Here is an 18622-nt window from a genome sequence, read left to right on the forward strand (position 1 = left end):
ACCAAATCCATCTAAGAAGTCAATAATCGATACCTTAAACTTGAATTGTACTACTTCTTACTGGCTATTACATCAACTTAGAAGCTTCATCTGTGTTCTACAATGGTGCTTTTAGTGTCTCCGCATACCGCAGCACGCGACATAGCTTTGAAGACGATAAGTACAACCGTTTCCGAGAGAAGAGCGGCCAATGTGACGATCTGGCTTTAAGTCGATTCGATAACAAATGACGAAAACGGACGGATTTCTCAAGTTTGTACTACATATGAACACTTTTCACATTCTCCCGTGCAACTCGGCTGCTACTCCTACTTTCATGCAGAATCTTATGGTCCAAGCTCATCTCCAAGGCACCAAAGACAGCTAAAAAGTCAATAATCGATACCTAAAACCTGAATTGTACTACTTCTTACTGGCTATTACATCTTCTTAGAAGCTTCATATTTGTTCTACTATGGTGCTTTTAGTGTCTCCGCATACCGCAGCACGCGACATAGCTTTGCAGACGATAAGTACAACCGTTTCAGAGAGAAGAGTGGCCAATGTGACGATTTGGCTTTAAGTCGATTCGATAACAAATGACGAAACCGGACGGATTTCTCAGGTTTTTACTACATATGAACACTTTACACATTGTCCCGTGCAACTCGGCTGCTAGTCCTCCTGCATGTAAAATCGTAAGTTATTAGCTCATGTCCAAGGCACCAAACAAGGGTAAAAAGTCAATAACCGATTCCTAAAACTTGAATTGTACTAATTCTTACTGGCTATTACATCATCTTAGAAGCTACATCTGTGTTCTACTATGGTGCTTTTAGTGTCTCCGAATACCGCCGTACGCGACATAGCTTTGCAGACGATAAATACAACCGTTTCAGACAGCAGAGCGGCCAATGTGACGATTTGGCTTTAAGTCGATTCGATAACAAATGACGAAAACGGTCGGATTTCTCAGGTTTTTACTACATATGAACACTTTTCAAATTCTCCCGTGCAACTCGGCTGCTAGTCCTCCTTTCATGCAGAATCTTAAGGTCCTAGCTCATGTCCAAGGCATCAAAGCCAGCTAAAAAGTCAATAATCGATACCTAAAACTTGAATTGTACTACTTCTTACTGGCTATTACATCAACTTAGAAGCTTCATCTGTGTTCCACTAGGGTGATTTTAGTGTCCCCGCATGCCGCAGCACGCGACATAGCTTTGCAGACGATAAGTACAACCGTTTCAGAGAGAAGAGCAGCCAATGTGACGATCTGGCTTTAAGTCGATTCGATAACAAATGACGAAAACGGACGGATTTCTCAGGTTTTTACTACATATGAACACTTTTCACATTCTCCCGTGCAACTCGGCAGCTAGTCCTCCTTTCATGCAGAATCTTAAGGTCCTAGCTCATGTCCAAGGCACCAAAGCCAGCTAAAAAGTCAATAATCGATACCTAAAACTTGAATTGTACTACTTCTTACTGGCTATTACATCAACTTAGAAGCTTCATCTGTGTTCTACTATGGTGCTTTTAGTGTCTCCGCATACCGCATCACGCGACATAGCTTTGCAGACGATAAGTACAACCGTTTCAGAGAGAAGAGCAGCCAATGTGACGATCTGGCTTCAAGTCGATTCGATAACAAATGACGAAAACGGACGGATTTCTCAGGTTTTTACTACATATGAACACTTTTCACATTCTCCCGTGCAACTCGGCTGCTAGTCCTCCTTTCATGCAGAATCTTAAGGTAACAGCTCATGTCCAAGGCACCAAAGCCAGCTTAAAAGTCAATAATCGGTACCTAAAACTTGAATTGTACTACTTCTTACTGGCTATTACATCATCATAGAAGCTTCATCTGTGTTCTACTATGGTGCTTTTAGTGTCTCCGCATACCGCAGCACGCGACATAGCTTTCCAGACGATAAGTACAACCGTTTCAGAGAGAAGAGTGGCCAATGTGACGATCTGGCTTTAAGTCGATTCGATAACAAATGACGAAAACGGACGGATTTCTCAGGTTTTTACTACATATGAACACTTTTCACATTCTCCCCTGCAACTCGGCAGCTATTCCTCCTTTCATGCAGAATCTTAAGGTCCTAGCTCATGTCCAAGGCACCAAAGCCAGCTAAAAAGTCAATAATCGATACCTAAAACTTGAATTGTACTACTTCTTACTGGCTATTACATCAACTTAGAAGCTTCATCTGTGTTCTACTATGGTGCTTTTAGTGTCTCCGCATACCGCATCACGCGACATAGGTTTGCAGACAATAAGTACAACCGTTTCAGAGAGAAGAGCAGCCAATGTGACGATCTGGCTTTAAGTCGATTCGATAACAAATGACGAAAACGGACGGATTTCTCAGGTTTTTACTACATATGAACACTTTTCACATTCTCCCGTGCAACTCGGCTGCTAGTCCTCCTTTCATGCAGAATCTTAAGGTAACAGCTCATGTCCAAGGCACCAAAGCCAGCTTAAAAGTCAATAATCGATACCTAAAACTTGAATTGTACTACTTCGTACTGGCTATTACATCATCATAGAAGCTTCATCTGTGTTCTACTATGGTACTTTTAGTGTCTCCGCATACCGCAGCACGCGACATAGCTTTCCAGACGATAAGTACAACCGTTTCAGAGAGAAGAGCGGCCAATGTGACGATCTGGCGAGTCGATAACAAATGACGAAAACGGACGGATTTCTCAGGTTTTTACTACATATGAACACTTTTCACATTCTCCCGTGCAACTCGGCTGCTAGTCCTCCTTTCATGCAGAATCTTAAGGTCCTAGCTCATGTCCAAGGCACCAAATCCATTTAAGACGTCAATAATCGATACCTTAAACTTGAATTGTACTACTTCTTACTGGCTATTACATCAACTTAGAAGCTTCATCTGTGTTCTACTATGGTGCTTTTAGTGTCTCCGCATACCGCAGCACGCGACATAGCTTTGCAGACGATAAGTACAACCGTTTCAGAGAGAAGAGCGGCCAATGTGACGATCTGGCGAGTCGATAACAAATGACGAAAACGGACGGATTTCTCAGGTTTTTACTACATATGAACACTTTTCACATTCTCCCGTGCAACTCGGCTGCTAGTCCTCCTTTCATGCAGAATCTTAAGGTCCTAGCTCATGTCCAAGGCACCAAATCCATTTAAGACGTCAATAATCGATACCTTAAACTTGAATTGTACTACTTCTTACTGGCTATTACATCAACTTAGAAGCTTCATCTGTGTTCTACTATGGTGCTTTTAGTGTCTCCGCATACCGCAGCACGCGACATAGCTTTGCAGACGATAAGTACAACCGTTTCAGAGAGAAGAGCAGCCAATGTGACGATCTGGCTTTAAGTCGAATCGATAACAAATGACGAAAACGGACGGATTTCTCAGGTTTTTACTACATATAAACTCTTTTCACATTCTCCTATGTAACTCGGCTGCTAGTCCTCCTTTCATGCAGAATCTTAAGGTCCTAGCTTATGTCCAAGGCTCCAAAGCCAGCTAAAATTCAATAATCAGTAGCTAAAACTTGAATTGTACTACATCTTACTGGCTATTACATCAACTTAGAAGCTTCATCTGTGTTCTACTATGGTGCTTTTAGTGTCTCCGCATACCGCAGCATGCGACATAGCTTTGCAGACGATAAGTACAACCGTTTCGGAGGGAAGAGCGGCCAATGTGACGATTTGGCTTTAAGTCGATTCGATAACAAATGACGAAAATGGACGGATTTCTCAGGTTTTTACTACATATGAACAGTTTTCACATTCTCCTGGGCAAACTCGGCTGCTAGTCCTCCTCTCATGCAGAATCTTAAGGTCCTAGCTCATGTCCAAGGCACCAAATCCATCTAAGAAGTCAATAATCGATACCTTAAACTTGAAGTGTACTACTTCTTACTGGCTATTACATCAACTTAGAAGCTTCATCTGTGTTCCAATATGGTGCTTTTAGTGTCTCCGCATACCGCAGCATGCGATATAGCTTTGCAGACGATAAGTACAACCGTTTCAGAGAGAAGAGCGGCCAATGTGACAATCAGGCTTTAAGTCGATTCGATAACAAATGACGAAAACGAACGGATTTCTCAGGTTTTTGCTACATATGAACACTTTACACATTCTCCCGTGCAACTCGGCTGCTAGTCCTCATGCATGTAAAATCTTAAGGTCCTAGCTCATGTCCAAGGCATCAAAGCCAGCTAAAAAGTCAATAATCAATACCTAAAACTTGAATTGTACTACTTCTTACTGGCTATTACATCAAATTAGAAGCTTCATCTGTGTTCTACTGTGGTGGTTTTAGTGTCTCCGCCTACCGCAGCATACGACATAGCTTTGCAGACGATAAGTACAACCGTTTCAGAGAGAAGAGCGGCCAATGTGACGATCTGGCTTTAAGTCGATTCGATAACAAATGACGAAAATGGACGGATTTCTCAGGTTTCTACTACATATGAACACTTTTCACATTCTCCCGTGCAACTCGGCTGCTAGTCCTCCTTTCATGCAGAATCTTAAGGTCCTAGCTCATGTCCAAGGCACCAAATCCATCTAAGAAGTCAATAATCGATACCTTAAACTTGAAGTGTACTACTTCTTACTGGCTATTACATCAACTTAGAAGCTTCATCTGTGTTCTACTATGGTGCTTTTAGTTTCTCCGCATACCGCAGCACGCGACACAGCTTTGCAGACGATAAGTACAACCGTTTCAGAGAGAAGAGCGGCCAATGTGACAATCAGGCTTTAAGTCGATTCGATAACAAATGAAGAAATGGACGGATTTCTCAGGTTTTTACTACATATGAACACTTTTCACATTCTCCCGTGCAACTAGGCTGCTAGTCCTCCTTTCATGCAGAATCTTAAGGTAATAGCTCATGTCCATGGCACCAAAGCCAGCTAAAAAGTCAATAATCAGAAGCTAAAACTTGAATTGTACTACATCTTACTGGCTATTACATCAACTTAGAAGCTTCATCGGTGTTCTACTATGGTGCTTTTAGTGTCTCCGCATACCGCAGCTTGCGACATAGCTTTGCAGACGATAAGTACAACCGTTTCAGAGAGAAGAGTGGCCAATGTGACGATTTGGCTTTAAGTCGATTCGATAACAAATGACGAAACCGGACGGATTTCTCAGGTTTTTACTACATATGAACACTTTACACATTGTCCCGTGCAACTCGGCTGCTAGTCCTCCTGCATGTAAAATCGTAAGTTATTAGCTCATGTCCAAGGCACCAAACAAGGGTAAAAAGTCAATAACCGATTCCTAAAACTTGAATTGTACTAATTCTTACTGGCTATTACATCATCTTAGAAGCTACATCTGTGTTCTACTATGGTGCTTTTAGTGTCTCCGAATACCGCCGTACGCGACATAGCTTTGCAGACGATAAATACAACCGTTTCAGACAGCAGAGCGGCCAATGTGACGATTTGGCTTTAAGTCGATTCGATAACAAATGACGAAAACGGTCGGATTTCTCAGGTTTTTACTACATATGAACACTTTTCAAATTCTCCCGTGCAACTCGGCTGCTAGTCCTCCTTTCATGCAGAATCTTAAGGTCCTAGCTCATGTCCAAGGCATCAAAGCCAGCTAAAAAGTCAATAATCGATACCTAAAACTTGAATTGTACTACTTCTTACTGGCTATTACATCAACTTAGAAGCTTCATCTGTGTTCCACTAGGGTGATTTTAGTGTCCCCGCATGCCGCAGCACGCGACATAGCTTTGCAGACGATAAGTACAACCGTTTCAGAGAGAAGAGCAGCCAATGTGACGATCTGGCTTTAAGTCGATTCGATAACAAATGACGAAAACGGACGGATTTCTCAGGTTTTTACTACATATGAACACTTTTCACATTCTCCCGTGCAACTCGGCAGCTAGTCCTCCTTTCATGCAGAATCTTAAGGTCCTAGCTCATGTCCAAGGCACCAAAGCCAGCTAAAAAGTCAATAATCGATACCTAAAACTTGAATTGTACTACTTCTTACTGGCTATTACATCAACTTAGAAGCTTCATCTGTGTTCTACTATGGTGCTTTTAGTGTCTCCGCATACCGCATCACGCGACATAGCTTTGCAGACGATAAGTACAACCGTTTCAGAGAGAAGAGCAGCCAATGTGACGATCTGGCTTCAAGTCGATTCGATAACAAATGACGAAAACGGACGGATTTCTCAGGTTTTTACTACATATGAACACTTTTCACATTCTCCCGTGCAACTCGGCTGCTAGTCCTCCTTTCATGCAGAATCTTAAGGTAACAGCTCATGTCCAAGGCACCAAAGCCAGCTTAAAAGTCAATAATCGGTACCTAAAACTTGAATTGTACTACTTCTTACTGGCTATTACATCATCATAGAAGCTTCATCTGTGTTCTACTATGGTGCTTTTAGTGTCTCCGCATACCGCAGCACGCGACATAGCTTTCCAGACGATAAGTACAACCGTTTCAGAGAGAAGAGTGGCCAATGTGACGATCTGGCTTTAAGTCGATTCGATAACAAATGACGAAAACGGACGGATTTCTCAGGTTTTTACTACATATGAACACTTTTCACATTCTCCCCTGCAACTCGGCAGCTATTCCTCCTTTCATGCAGAATCTTAAGGTCCTAGCTCATGTCCAAGGCACCAAAGCCAGCTAAAAAGTCAATAATCGATACCTAAAACTTGAATTGTACTACTTCTTACTGGCTATTACATCAACTTAGAAGCTTCATCTGTGTTCTACTATGGTGCTTTTAGTGTCTCCGCATACCGCATCACGCGACATAGGTTTGCAGACAATAAGTACAACCGTTTCAGAGAGAAGAGCAGCCAATGTGACGATCTGGCTTTAAGTCGATTCGATAACAAATGACGAAAACGGACGGATTTCTCAGGTTTTTACTACATATGAACACTTTTCACATTCTCCCGTGCAACTCGGCTGCTAGTCCTCCTTTCATGCAGAATCTTAAGGTAACAGCTCATGTCCAAGGCACCAAAGCCAGCTTAAAAGTCAATAATCGATACCTAAAACTTGAATTGTACTACTTCGTACTGGCTATTACATCATCATAGAAGCTTCATCTGTGTTCTACTATGGTACTTTTAGTGTCTCCGCATACCGCAGCACGCGACATAGCTTTCCAGACGATAAGTACAACCGTTTCAGAGAGAAGAGCGGCCAATGTGACGATCTGGCGAGTCGATAACAAATGACGAAAACGGACGGATTTCTCAGGTTTTTACTACATATGAACACTTTTCACATTCTCCCGTGCAACTCGGCTGCTAGTCCTCCTTTCATGCAGAATCTTAAGGTCCTAGCTCATGTCCAAGGCACCAAATCCATTTAAGACGTCAATAATCGATACCTTAAACTTGAATTGTACTACTTCTTACTGGCTATTACATCAACTTAGAAGCTTCATCTGTGTTCTACTATGGTGCTTTTAGTGTCTCCGCATACCGCAGCACGCGACATAGCTTTGCAGACGATAAGTACAACCGTTTCAGAGAGAAGAGCGGCCAATGTGACGATCTGGCGAGTCGATAACAAATGACGAAAACGGACGGATTTCTCAGGTTTTTACTACATATGAACACTTTTCACATTCTCCCGTGCAACTCGGCTGCTAGTCCTCCTTTCATGCAGAATCTTAAGGTCCTAGCTCATGTCCAAGGCACCAAATCCATTTAAGACGTCAATAATCGATACCTTAAACTTGAATTGTACTACTTCTTACTGGCTATTACATCAACTTAGAAGCTTCATCTGTGTTCTACTATGGTGCTTTTAGTGTCTCCGCATACCGCAGCACGCGACATAGCTTTGCAGACGATAAGTACAACCGTTTCAGAGAGAAGAGCAGCCAATGTGACGATCTGGCTTTAAGTCGAATCGATAACAAATGACGAAAACGGACGGATTTCTCAGGTTTTTACTACATATAAACTCTTTTCACATTCTCCTATGTAACTCGGCTGCTAGTCCTCCTTTCATGCAGAATCTTAAGGTCCTAGCTTATGTCCAAGGCTCCAAAGCCAGCTAAAATTCAATAATCAGTAGCTAAAACTTGAATTGTACTACATCTTACTGGCTATTACATCAACTTAGAAGCTTCATCTGTGTTCTACTATGGTGCTTTTAGTGTCTCCGCATACCGCAGCATGCGACATAGCTTTGCAGACGATAAGTACAACCGTTTCGGAGGGAAGAGCGGCCAATGTGACGATTTGGCTTTAAGTCGATTCGATAACAAATGACGAAAATGGACGGATTTCTCAGGTTTTTACTACATATGAACAGTTTTCACATTCTCCTGGGCAAACTCGGCTGCTAGTCCTCCTCTCATGCAGAATCTTAAGGTCCTAGCTCATGTCCAAGGCACCAAATCCATCTAAGAAGTCAATAATCGATACCTTAAACTTGAAGTGTACTACTTCTTACTGGCTATTACATCAACTTAGAAGCTTCATCTGTGTTCCAATATGGTGCTTTTAGTGTCTCCGCATACCGCAGCATGCGATATAGCTTTGCAGACGATAAGTACAACCGTTTCAGAGAGAAGAGCGGCCAATGTGACAATCAGGCTTTAAGTCGATTCGATAACAAATGACGAAAACGAACGGATTTCTCAGGTTTTTGCTACATATGAACACTTTACACATTCTCCCGTGCAACTCGGCTGCTAGTCCTCATGCATGTAAAATCTTAAGGTCCTAGCTCATGTCCAAGGCATCAAAGCCAGCTAAAAAGTCAATAATCAATACCTAAAACTTGAATTGTACTACTTCTTACTGGCTATTACATCAAATTAGAAGCTTCATCTGTGTTCTACTGTGGTGGTTTTAGTGTCTCCGCCTACCGCAGCATACGACATAGCTTTGCAGACGATAAGTACAACCGTTTCAGAGAGAAGAGCGGCCAATGTGACGATCTGGCTTTAAGTCGATTCGATAACAAATGACGAAAATGGACGGATTTCTCAGGTTTCTACTACATATGAACACTTTTCACATTCTCCCGTGCAACTCGGCTGCTAGTCCTCCTTTCATGCAGAATCTTAAGGTCCTAGCTCATGTCCAAGGCACCAAATCCATCTAAGAAGTCAATAATCGATACCTTAAACTTGAAGTGTACTACTTCTTACTGGCTATTACATCAACTTAGAAGCTTCATCTGTGTTCTACTATGGTGCTTTTAGTTTCTCCGCATACCGCAGCACGCGACACAGCTTTGCAGACGATAAGTACAACCGTTTCAGAGAGAAGAGCGGCCAATGTGACAATCAGGCTTTAAGTCGATTCGATAACAAATGAAGAAATGGACGGATTTCTCAGGTTTTTACTACATATGAACACTTTTCACATTCTCCCGTGCAACTAGGCTGCTAGTCCTCCTTTCATGCAGAATCTTAAGGTAATAGCTCATGTCCATGGCACCAAAGCCAGCTAAAAAGTCAATAATCAGAAGCTAAAACTTGAATTGTACTACATCTTACTGGCTATTACATCAACTTAGAAGCTTCATCGGTGTTCTACTATGGTGCTTTTAGTGTCTCCGCATACCGCAGCTTGCGACATAGCTTTGCAGACGATAAGTACAACCGTTTCAGAGAAAAGAGCGGCCAATGTGACGATTTGGCTTTAAGTCGATTCCATAACAAATGACCAAAACGGACGGATTTCTCAGGTTTTTACTACATATGAACACTTTTCACATTCTCCTGTGCAACTCGGCTGCTAGTCCTCCTTTCATGCAGAATCTTAAGGTCCTAGCTGATGTCCAAGGCGTCAAAGCCAGCTAAAAAGTCAATAATCGATACCTAAAACTTGAATTGTACTACTTCTTACTGGCTTTTACATCAACTTAGAAGCTTCATCTGTGTTCCACTATGTTGATTTTAGTGTCCCCGCATGCTGCAGCACGCGACATAGCTTTGCAGACGATAAGTACAACCGTTGCAGAGAGAAGAGCGGCCAATGTGACGATCTGGCTTTAAGTCGATTCGATAACAAATGACGAAAACGAACGGATTTCTCAGGTTTTTACTAGATATGAACACTTTACACATTCTCCCGTGCAACTCGTCTGCTAGTCCTCCTGCATGAAAAATCTTAAGTTCCTAGCTCATGTCCAAGGCACCAAACAAGGGTAAAAAGTCAATAACCGATTCCTAAAACTTGAATGGTACTATTTCTTACTGGCTATTACATCATCTTAGAAGCTACATCTGTGTTCTACTATGGTGTTTTAGTGTCTCCGAATACCGCAGTACGCGACATAGCTTTGCAGACGATAAGTACAACCGTTTCAGAGAGCAGAGCGGCCAATGTGACGATTTGGCTTTAAGTCGATTCGATAAAAATGACGAAAACGGACGGATTTCTCAGGTTTTTACTCTATTTGAACACTTTTCACATTCTCCCGTGCAACTCGGCTGCTAGTCCTCCTTTCATGCAGAATCTTAAGGTCCTAGCTCATGTCCAAGGCACCAAAGCCAGCTAAAAAGTCAATAATCGATACCTAAAACTTGAATTGTACTACTTCTTACTGGCTATTACATCAACTTAGAAGCTTCATCTGTGTTCTACTATGGTGATTTTAGTGTCTCCGCATAGCGCAGCACGCGACATAGCATTGCAGACGATAAGTACAACCGTTTCAGAGAGAAGAGCGGCCAATAAGACAATCTGGCTCTAAGTCGATTCGATAACAAATGACGAAAACGAACGGATTTCTCAGGTTTTTACTACATATAAACACTTTTCACATTCTCCTGTGTAACTCGGCTGCTAGTCCTCCTTTCATGCAGAATCTTAAGGTCCTAGCTCATGTCCAAGGCTCCAAAGCCAGCTAAAAGCAAATAATCAGAAGCTAAAACTTGAATTGTACTACATCTTACTGGCTATTACATCAACTTAGAAGCTTCATCTGTGTTCTACTATGGTGCTTTTAGTGTCTCCGCATACCGCAGCATGCGACATAGCTTTGCAGACGATAAGTACAACCGTTTCGGAGGGAACAGCGGCCAATGTGACGATCTGGCTTTAAGTCGATTCGATAACAAATGACGAAAACGGACGGATTTCTCAGGTTTTTACTACATATGAACAGTTTTCACATTCTCCTGGGCTACTCGGCTGCTAGTCCTCCTTTCATGCAGAATCTTAAGGTCCTAGCTCATGTCCAAGGCACCAAAGCCAGCTAAAAAGTCAATAATCAGTAACTAAAACTTGAATTGTACTACTTCTTACTGGCTATTACATCAACTTGGAAGTGTCATCTGTGTTCTACTATGGTGCTTTTAGTGTCTCTGCATACCGCAGCACGCGACATAGCTCTGCAGACGATAAGTACAACCGTTTCAGAGAGAGGAGCGGCCAATGTGACGATCTGGCTTTAAGTCGATTCGATAACAAATGACGAAAACGAACGGATTTCTCAGGTTTTTACTACATATAAACACTTTTCACATTCTCCTGTGTAACTCGGCTGCTAGTCCTCCTTTCATGCAGAATCTTAAGGTCCTAGCTCATGTCCAAGGCACCAAAAGCAGCTAAAAAGTCAATAATCAGTAACTAAAACTTGAATTGTACTACTTCTTACTGGCTATTACATCAACTTGGAAGTGTCATCTGTGTTCTACCATGGTGCTTTTAGTGTCTCTGCATACCGCAGCACGCGACATAGCTCTGCACACGATAAGTACAACCGTTTCAGAGAGAAGAGTGGCCAATGTGACGATCTGGCTTTAAGTCGATTCGATAACAAATGACGCAAATGGACGGATTTCTCAGGTTTTTACTACATATGAACACTTTTCACATTCTCCCGTGCAACTCGGCTGCTAGTCCTCCTTTCATGCAGAATCTTAAGGTAACAGCTCATGTCCAAGGCACCAAAGCCAGCTAAAAAGTCAATAATCGATACCTAAAACTTGAATTGTACTACTTCTTACTGGCTATTACATCATCATAGAAGCTTCATCTGTGTTCTACTATGGTGCTTTTAGTGTCTCCGCATACCGCAGCACTCGACATAGCTTTGCAGACGATAAGTACAACCGTTTCAGAGAGAAGAGCGGCCAATGTGACGATCTGGCGAGATGATAACAAATGACGAAAACGGACGGATTTTTCAGGTTTTTACTACACATGAACACTTTTCACATTCTCCCGTGCAACTCGGCTGCTAGTCCTCCTTTCATGCAGAATCTTAGTGTCCTAGCTCATGTCCAAGGCACCAAATCCATCTAAGAAGTCAATAATCGATACTTTAAACTTGAATTGTACTACTTCTTACTGCCTATTACATCAACTTAGAAGCTTCATCTGTGTTCTACTATGGTGCCTTTAGTGTCTCCGCATACCGCAGCACGCGACATAGCTTTGAAGACGATAAGTACAACCGTTTCCGAGAGAAGAGCGGCCAATGTAACGATCTGGCTTTAAGTCGATTCGATAACAAATGACGAAAACAGACGGATTTCTCAAGTTTGTACTACATATGAACACTTTTCACATTCTCCCGTGCAACTCGGCTGCTACTCCTCCTTTCATGCAGAATCTTATGGTCCAAGCTCATCTCCAAGGCACCAAAGCCAGCTAAAAAGTCAATAATCGATACCTAAAACTTGAATTGTACTACTTCTTACTGGCTATTACATCTTCTTAGAAGCTTAATATGTGTTCTACTATGGTGCTTTTAGGGTCTCCGCATACCGCAGCACGCGACATAGCTTTGCAGACGATAAGTACAACCGTTTCAGAGAGAAGAGCGGTCAATGTGACGATCTGGCTTTAAGTCGATTCGATAACAAATGACGAAAACGGACGGATTTCTCAGGTTTTTACTACATATGAACACTTTACACATTCTCCCGTGCAACTCGGCTGCTAGTCCTCCTGCATGTAAAATCTTAAGGTCCTAGCTCATGTCCAAGGCATCAAAGCCAGCTAAAAAGTCAATAATCACTACCTAAAACTTGAATTGTACTACTTCTTACTGGCTATTACATCAAATTAGAAGCTTCATCTGTGTTCTACTGTGGTGCTTTTAGTGTCTCCGCCTACCGCAGCATACGACATAGCTTTGCAGACGATAAGTACAACCGTTTCAGAGAAAAGAGCGGCCAATGTGACGATCTGGCTTTAAGTCGATTCGATAACAAATGACGAAAATAGACGGATTTCTCAGGTTTTTACTACATATGAACACTTGTCACATTCTCCCGTGCAACTCGGCTGCTAGTCCTCCTTTCATGCAGAATCTTAAGGTCCTAGCTCATGTCCAAGGCACCAAATCCATCTAAGAAGTCAATAATCGATACCTTAAACTTGAAGTGTACTACTGCTTACTGGCTATTACATCAACTTAGAAGCTTCATCCGTGTTCTACTATGGTGCTTTTAGTGTCTCCGCATACCGGAGCAAGAGACATAGCTTTGCAGACGATAATTAGGACCATTTCAGAGAGAAGAGCGGCCAATGTGATGATCTGGCTTTAAGTCGAGTCGATAACAAATGACGAAAACGGACCGATTTCTCAGGTTTTTACTACATATGAACACTTTTCAAATTCTCCCGTGCAACTCGGCTGCTAGTCCTCCTTTCATGCAGAATCTTAAGGTCCTAGCCCATTTCCAAGGCATCAAAGCCAGCTAAAAAGTCAATAATCGATACCTAAAACTTGAATTGTACTAGTTCTTACTGGCTATTACATCTACTTAGAAGCTTCATCTGTGTTCCAATATGGTGCTTTTAGTGTCTCCGCATACCGCAGCACGCGACATAGCTTTGCAGACGATAAGTACAACCGTTTCAGAGAGGAGGGCGGCCAATGTGACGATCTGGATTTAAGTCGATTCGATAACAAATGACGAAAACGGATGGATTTCTCAGGTTTTTACTACATATGAACACTTTTCACATTCTCCCGTGCAACTCGGCTGCTAGTCCTCCTTTCATGCAGAATCTTAAGGTAATAGCTCATGTCCAAGGCACCAAAGCCAACTAAGAAGTCAAAAATCGATACCTAAAACTTGAATTGTACTACTTCTTACTGGCTATTACATCAACTTAGAAGCTTCATCTGTGTTCTAGTATGGTGATTTTAGTGTCCCCGCATACCGCAGCACGCGACATAGCTTTACAGACGATAAGTACAACCGTTTCAGAGAGAAGAGCGGCCAATGTGACGATTTGGCTTTAAGTCGATTCGATAACAAATGACCAAAACGGACGGATTTCTCAGGTTTTTACTACATATGAACACTTTTCACATTTTCCTGTGCAACTCGGCTGCTAGTCCTCCTCTCATGCAGAATCTTAAGGTCCTAGCCCATGTCCAAGGCTCCAAAGCCAGCTAAAAAGTCAATAATCAGTAGGTAAAATTTGAATTGTACTACATCTTACTGGCTATTACATCAACTTAGAAGCTTCATCGGTGTTTTACTATGGTGCTTTTACTGTCTCCGCATACCGCAGCATGCGACATAGCTTTGCAGACGATAAGTACAACCGTTTCAGAGAGAAGAGTGGACAGTGTGACGATCTGGCTTTAAGTCGATACGATAACAAATGACAAAAACGGACGGATTTCTCACGTTTTTACTACATATGAACACTCTTCACATTCTCCCGTGCAACTCGGCTGTTAGTCCTCCTCTCATGCAGAATCTTAAGGTCCTAGCTCATGTCCAAGGCACCAAAGCCAGCTAAAAAGTCAATAATCGATACCTAAAACTTGAATTGTACTACTTCTTACTGGCTATTACATCAACTTAGAAGCTTCATCTGTGTTCTACTATGGTGCTTTTAGTGTCTCCGCATAGCGCAGCACGCGACATAGCATTGCAGACGATAAGTACAACCGTTTCAGAGAGAAGAGCGGCCAATGTGACAATCTGGCTTTAAGTCGATATCGATAACAAATGACGAAAACGGACGGATTTCTCAGGTTTTTACTACATATGAAAACTTTTCAAATTCTCCCGTGCAACTCGGCTGCTAGTCCTCCTTTCATGGAGAATCTTAAGGTCCTAGCTCATGTCCAAGGCATCAAAGCCAGCTAAAAACTCAATAATCGATACTTAAAACTTGAATTATACTACTTCTTACTGGCTATTACATCAACTTAGAAGCTTCACCTGTGTTCCACTATGGTGATTTTAGTGTCCCCGCATGCCGCAGCACGCGACATAGCTTTGCAGACGATAAGTACAACCGTTTCAGAGAGAAGAGCGGCAAATGTGACGATTTGGCTTTAAGTCGATTCGATAACAAATGACGAAAACGGACGGATTTCTCAGGTTTTTACTACATATAAACACTTTTCACATTCTCCTGTGTAACTCGGCTGCTAGTCCTCCTTTCATGCAGAATCTTAAGGTCCTAGCTCATGTCCAAGGCTCCAAAGCCAGCTAAAAAGTCAATAATCAGTAGCTAAAACTTGAATTGTACTACATCTTACTGGCTATTACATCAACTTAGAAGCTTCATCGGTGTTTTACTATGGTGCTTTTAGTGTCTCCGCATACCGCAGCATGCGACATAGCTTTGCAGACGATAAGTACAACCGTTTCAGAGAGAAGAGCGGCCAATGTGACGATTTGGCTTTAAGTCGATTCGATAACAAATGACGAAAACGGACGGATTTCTCAGGTTTTTACTACATATAAACACTTTTCACATTCTCCTGTGTAACTCGGCTGCTAGTCCTCCTTTCATGCAGAATCTTAAGGTCCTAGCTCATGTCCAAGGCTCCAAAGCCAGCTAAAAAGCAAATAATCAATAGCTAAAACTTGAATTGTACGACATCTTACTGGCTATTACATCAACTTAGAAGCGTCATCTTTGTTCTACCATGGTGCTTTTAGTGTCTCCGCATACCGCAGCATGCGACATAGCTTTGCAGACGATAAGTACAACCGTTTCGGAGGGAAGAGCGGCCAATGTGACGATCTGGCTTTAAGTCGATTCGATAACACATGACGAAAACGGACGGATTTCTCAGGTTTTTACTCCATATGAACACTTTTCACATTCTCCTGGGCAACTCGGCTGCTAGTCCTCCTTTCATGCAGAATCTTAAGGTCGTAGCTCATGTCCAAGGCACCAAAACCAGCTAAAAAGTCAATAATCAGTAACTAAAATTTGAATTGTACTACTTCTTACTGGCTATTACATCAACTTGGAAGTGTCATCTGTGTTCTACTATGGTGCTTTTAGTGTCTCTGCATACCGCAGCACGCGATATAGCTCTGCAGACGATAAGTACAACCGTTTCAGAGAGAAGAGCAGCCAATGTGACGATCTGGCTTTAAGTCGATTCGATAACAAAGACGAAAACGAACGGATTTCTCAGGTTTTTACTACATATGAACACTTTACACATTCTCCCGTGCAACTCGGCTGCTTGTCCTCCTGCATGTAAAATCTTAAGTTCCTAGCTCATGTCCAAGGCACCAAACAAGGGTAAAAAGTCAATAACCGATTAATAAAACTAGAATTGTACTATTTCTTACTGGCTATTACATCATCTTAGAAGCTACATCTGTGTTCTACTATGGGGCTTTTAGTGTCTCCGAATACCGCCGTACGTGACATTGCTTTGCAGACGATAAGTACAATCGTTTCAGAGAGCAGAGCGGCCAATGTGACGATTTGGCTTTAAGTCGATTCGATAAAAATGACTAAAACGGACGGATTTCTCAGGTTTTTACTCTATTTGAACACTTTTCACATTCTCCCGTGCAACTCGGCTGCTAGTCCTCCTTTAATGCAGATTCTTAAGGTCCTAGCTCATGTCCAAGGCACCAAAGCCAGCTAAAAAGTCAATAATCGATACCTAAAACTTGAATTGTACTACTACTTACTGCCTATTACATCAACTTAGAAGCTTTATCTGTGTTCTACTATGGTGCTTTTAGAGTCTGCGCATACCGCAGCACGCGACATAGCTTTGCAGACGATAAGTACAACCGTTTCAGAGAGGAGAGCGGCCAAAGTGACGATTTGGCTTTAAGGAGATTCGATAACAAATGACGAAGACGGACGGATTTCTCAGGTTTTTACTACATATGAACACTTTTCACATTCTCCCGTGCAACTCGGCTGCTAGTCCTCCTTCTATGCAGAATCTTAAGGTCCTAGCTCATGTCCAAGGCATCAAAGCCAGCTAAAAAGTCAATAATCAATACCTAAAACTTGAATTGTACTACTTCTTACTGGCTATTACATCAAATTAGAAGCTTCATCTGTGTTCTACTGTGGTGGTTTTAGTGTCTCCGCCTACCGCAGCATACGACATAGCTTTGCAGACGATAAGTACAACCTTTTCAGAGAGAAGAGCGGCCAATGTGACGATCTGGCTTTAAGTCGATTCGATAACAAATGACGAAAACGCACGGATTTCTCAGGTTTTACTACATATGAACACTTTTCACATTCTCCCGTGAAACTCGGCTGCTAGTCCTCCTTTCAAGCAGAATCTTAGGGTAATAGCTCATGTCCAAGGCACCAAAGCCAGCTAAAAAGTCAATAATCAGAAGCTAAAACTTGAATTGTACTACATCTTACTGGCTATTACATCAACTTAGAAGCTTCATCTGTGTTCTAGTATGGTGATTTTAGTGTCCCCGCATACCGCAGCACGCGACATAGCTTTACAGACGATAAGTACAACCGTTTCAGAGGGAAGAGCGGCCAATGTGACGATTTGGCTTTAAGTCGATTCGATAACAAATGACCAAAACGGACGGATTTCTCACGTTTTTACTACATATGAACACTTTTCACATTCTCCCGTGCAACTCGGCTGCTAGTCCTCCTTTCATGCAGAATCTTAAGGACCTAGCCCATGTCCAAGGCTCCAAAGCCAGGTAAAAAGTCAATAATCAGTAGCTAAAACTTGAATTGTACTACATCTTACTGTCTATTACATCAACTTAGAAGCTTCATCGGTGTTTTACTATGGTGGTTTTACTGTCTCCGCATACCGCAGCATGCGACATAGCTTTGCAGACGATAAGTACAACCGTTTCACAGAGAAGAGCGGCCAATGTTACGATCTGGCTTTAAGTCGATTCGATAACAAATGACGAAAACGGACGGATTTCTAAGGTTTTTACTACATATGAACACTTTTCACATTCTCTCGTGCAACTCGGCTGCTAGTCCTCCTTTCATGCAGAATATTAAGGTCCTAGCTCATGTCCAAGGCACCAAAACCAGCTAAAAAGTCAATAATCAATACCTAAAACTTGAATTGTACTACTTCTTACTGGCTATTACATCAACTTAGAAGCTTCATCTGTTTTCTACTACGGTGCTTTTAGTTTCTCCGCATACCGCAGCACGCGACATAGTTTTGCAGACGATAAGTACAACCGTTTCAGAGAGAAGAGCGGCCAATGTGACGATGTGGCTTTAAGTCGATTCGATAACAAATGCCGAAAACGGACGGATGTCTCATTTTTTTACTACATATGAACATTTTTCACATTCTCCCGTGCAACTCGGCTGCTAGTCCTCCTTTCATGCAGAATCTTAAGGTCCTAGCTGATGTCCAAGGCGTCAAAGCCAGCTAAAAAGT

The sequence above is a fragment of the Schistocerca gregaria genome, unplaced genomic scaffold (assembly GCF_023897955.1).
Source record: "Schistocerca gregaria isolate iqSchGreg1 unplaced genomic scaffold, iqSchGreg1.2 ptg000378l, whole genome shotgun sequence".
NCBI lineage: Eukaryota > Metazoa > Arthropoda > Insecta > Orthoptera > Acrididae > Schistocerca > Schistocerca gregaria.